We start from the raw sequence: 4880 nt of genomic DNA, 5'->3' as shown, positions 1-4880 counted from the left end.
GTTAAGTTCTTTAGATTGCTTGTTGTTGGTGCTCAATAGATTTGTTATAATTGCTTATACCAGTGATTTTCAACCAGCGTACAATAGTAGTTTTAAAATATGTAAATATGTAATATGTGACTATTTAGTTAGGGGCATTGACCTCTTTTCCCTTAGATTGTCAATTTTTTAAAAGTCATTACAGCCAACACAACAATAACTGTCTGGTGTGGATGAACTAAAATTATACCTATTTTTTTTTCAAATTGGCAAAAAATATATTTTTGGTGTCTCCCAGGATTTTAGTAATTAGTTTATGTGTATCATGAAATAAAAAAATGTTGAAAATCACTGCCTTATACACTTCTGTCCATGGGTGTGTTTCCAAAAGTCTCCAAAATGCAACATTTTTAAAAAGGTCCTTTAAACTTTAAATGATACATAGATATATACTACATTGCTGTGGTTCTCAAAAAGTGTTTCATGGGTCCAGCAGCATCAGCAATTATCTGGGAACTTGTTTGAAATGAAAATTCATGGGTCCCACTGATATAACACTAAATGTGAAAATCATTAATGCAATGAAAATAGTATTGGTAGGTGAGGGAAGAAGTCATCAAGGAGGATGTGTCCGCTGATTGACCCTTGATGTAGGCCTGGACAATCAGAGAGGCTCTTTACCTGGAATCACCCCTCTCCTGCCCCCCCAAAACCACTTCAAGAGTTCAGCTTTGGGAGGGTAATGTGTTACTGAAACCAACTGGATGGTATACGTGACTGAAGCCAGTTAAGGCCTCTATATAAACATTAAGGTTCTCATGGGTGGATGGGTGAATGGGAGTTCTACTCATCTTGCAGTCATCCAAAACAAACCAGGTAAGCAAGTTCTCTTGTTTATTAACCTGCTACCTACCAATCTGGAGGGTCCTCTTCCTGAAGTCTCTCCTTGCCCTCTGGCACAGAGGCCAGTTTCACATTTTTCCTGGGAACTCCCGAGGTTTTGAACTAACAGTCCAGGAGTTAAAAGAAATTTTAGTTCAGCTCGGCTGACATGACTCAGTGGGTGAGCTTTGACCTATGAACCAGGTTACAGGCTTGATCCCGAGTGTGAGGTGCACAGGAGGCAGCCAAGCAATGATCATTGATGTTTCTATATCTCTTTCTCTCTCCCTTCCTCTCTGAAATAATTTTTTTAATTTAAAAAAAGAAATAAATTTTAGTTCAGTATCAACTGGTTTTATAACCTTGAACAAGCCAATTACCTTTTCTCAGTATCAGCTCCCTCATCTCCAAATGAAATCTGGATCTTCTTGCCTCCTGGGCCATTTCTAGTTTGGCCTTTGAGGGTAACTGATACAGACAATTTTGATTTATATATATATATATATATATATATATATATATATATATATATATATATACATACAATATATATTCCCTGATAAACTGCTCTCCAGAGCTTGGGAAGTTAGATGGCTTGGTTGATTATGCAAATTGCTAACAAACAATTGCTTTTTGTTGTTTTGTTTTGTTTAAAAATATTTGTATTGGTTTCAGAGAGAAAAGGAAAGGGAGAGAAAGATAGACATCAATGAAGAGAGAGAATCATTGATCGGCTGCCTCCTTCACATCCCCCCACTGGGATTAGGCCTGCAACCACGGCATATGCCCTAACCAGGAATGGAACCATGACCTCCTGGTTCATAGGTGGATGCTCAACCACTGAGCCATGCCAACTGGGCAACAATTGTTTTTAATCAATGGTACTTTGTGTATATCTGGAATTAAGTTCATTTTGATTTCCAAATCCAGTTCAAAATGTAAGTATTATTTCACAAATAGAAAGTATTGCATGGTTTTCATTTTAGTAGACATTAGTGTTTGGATATTACAGTTAAGCATAGATGGCTTGGAATTATTTACTAGTATTTTTAAAACTTCATTCTATATGATGCAGAGAAGCGACTAATACTTTCTATAACACATTTTAAAAATGAACACTTAATTATATCTATCCTATATAATCTTATATAATAAAACCTTAATATGCAAATCCATCACAGAATGACAAGTTGCTATGGCATGCACTGACCACCAGGGGGCAGACACTGAACGTAGGAACTGCCCCCAACTGGGGGTCACTGAGGGGCTGGCCAGTGGGCAGCATCAGGCCACCAGGCAAGGTGGGTGCCAGCGGGAGCCTCCCAATTACCTCGCCTGCTGGTTGCCCAAAAAATGGCTCTGATTGCTGGCCAGGCCTAGGCACCCTTCCCTATATATTGGGAACAATTTCTTAGATTTAAAAATTAAAACCTGGCAAGGCTACTCTAACACTGAAAAAACAAGATGATGCAGCGATGACATGCAGGGACTCTGGCTTGCCATTTTGTGGTCACCCCTGATTCTGACACATAACTATGTGACAAAGCCAATTATTTAACTTCCCTCTGCTTCAGTTTTTCCACCCATAAGATGAGGGATATGGTACTGCTGCCTCAGAGGATCATGTTATGTACTACTTTTTATAACCAGAGGGGGAAAAAAATGTAACTGCCCATATAATGGCAAGATGCCTTTCACCCATATGAAGAGTATGGTCACTGGTGCATGCAGTGTCCCAGATATGAGAGGGATGTCTGACTGCAAATTTATGCCTGACAACCCCTGAGGGGTACCAGATTGTGAGGGGGTGCTAGGCTGGGCTGAGGGACATCTCCCATCCTCCAGTGCATAGGTTTCATGCACCGGGCCTCTACTTTTTTAAAGGATTTATAAGGACCAAACTTTTTCTGGTCTCTGTACAAGTTAACCACACTCCTCTGGTTCACACAAAATGTTAAAAATTCAGTGTCATGAAAATTTGGCAACTGAATCATCTTAATGTAGGACAGAATATATGAACTGGGGCTCAGGTATTAATAGTCATTTCTCTGAAGTGCCACCATTAATTGCCAGATGTTACCGAGGCTGAGCATGTGAAAACAGTAGTATGACAATAAGGCATTTTGGACTTAAAAGGGTATATGCAAAGGCTGCATTTGGAAGCAGCAAAAAAAGCCAGGAGCTCTTAGATAGGATGAACTACAAGGAGGTAGGCCATGCAACCCCTCAGATGCTGATAATATCTCTAAGGCCTATGAGCCACCAGGGTTGCTGTTTGCACCTTTCAATCACTATTAAAAATAAGTTAATGGACACCAGGAAAGTGTCATGTTGCTCGTACCTCTGGGTTCAGAGAATGTCATATGCAGGCCTGAGGAAAAAAAAAAAGCCAATTCTCCATAATAACCTACAGGCAGCACCTTTTATCCCATAATGGTCTGTTATTTACAGATTTAAAGTGTCTTGAAGGTAAACAAGATACTTAACTTAAAATATTACTTAATACCTGCAGGTATTGACAGCAATGGGCTAGAATTAAGCTGTGAAGGGAGCAAATGTAAGGCTTGCAAAATTGCAGCTATGGAGATTTATAACAGGCACACACAGGTATTTGTGTGTCCTTTATTGAAAAATATATCTTTATTGTTGAAATTATTATAGATGTCCCCTTTGTTTGTTCTTTTCCCCATTGACTCCCTCCACCCAGCACCTGCCCCTCCCAGGCCTTCACCACACCATTGTCTGCAATTATGAGCTATTCATATATTATATAAATTTCCCAGTTAATCTCTCTCCACCTCCACCCACACCCACACCCACACCCACACGTGCCTTAAAGCAAGTTAAAATCCCCATGGATGCAGGAACTAGCAAAGAAGAAACAAGTCCATATGTTTAAGCTAGTTAAGTTCTCTAGGAATTTAGATAGTAAATTAAAAGAGAGAACAGCAAAGGGGGGACTGAATCTGATGCATATTTTATTCCCATTCATGCTGAAGATACAGTTATCTAAAGAAGAGGGTCACAAAATAAATGTATCAAATCATGACATATATCTGATATAAGTCTATTTTATTTGATCCTTATACTTGGGACAGTTTTGCATAACATTGTAGAAGACTGAAGAAACCCAAGTGACACTTAGAGAAATGGAGTTACACAGCTTTATTATACAGGCAGTCTCAGAGGAGTTGCCTCCAAAGTCTGAGCAAACCAATATGGTGGGAGTTCTTATTTTATCCTCTTTAGTTTCTTTGTCCCCCAAATATGGATGGGGCTTCTGGACCTTTCATGGGCTTTGCAAAAAACCCCGTGTGGCACCAGCACTGATAAGCCCCACTGATAAAATAAGTAATATTTTAAGTTAAGTATCTTGTTTATCTTCAAGGCACTTTAAATCTGTAAAGGGCTGTGTATTGTGTATGATTTATGGCCTCTGTAAAATGTGAGCATTTAGATAACAGGTCTTGCAAGACCAGAATGTGGAGAAAAGGGCAGTGACTTAATTATAGGTTATCAAGAATATACATTAGGTTACTGGCACAGATTCAGATTGCTAGCCCCCTGAAATATCAAGATTATATTGGAATTAGCCTTTTAGTCTTCTTAACATAGTCATCCCACACTTCTACCTGGTAACCTTCAACTGTTTGCATTCAAAGGTCAGAGCATGAAAGTCCTAATTCCACCCAAAAATGGAAAAGAACTCTCCCCCCCCCCCTTTTTTTTTTTTTTTTTTTTTTTTGGAAAGCCCCATTTCTTCTAGACCACATGTGTCAAACACAAGGCCCGCGGGCCAAATCCAGCCCGCCAGGCCTTGCAATGTGGCCCGCACTGCGCTGTCATCACTGCACTCCGCTGTCAGTTTATGACATTGTCAGTTTATGACTGTTCAGTAAACCATTCGGCCCGAGATTTAGGCTGGATTTTAGATTTTGGCCCCTTCTCTGATTGAGTTCGACACTCCTATTCTAGACCTTCAGTCTTATAATTAAAAGCCCTGAACCCTAACACTACAA

The sequence above is a fragment of the Pipistrellus hanaki genome (assembly GCF_964339955.1).
Source record: "Pipistrellus hanaki genome assembly, chromosome: X".
NCBI classification, from domain to species: domain Eukaryota; kingdom Metazoa; phylum Chordata; class Mammalia; order Chiroptera; family Vespertilionidae; genus Pipistrellus; species Pipistrellus hanaki.
Note: the sequence above shows the minus strand (reverse complement) of the source record.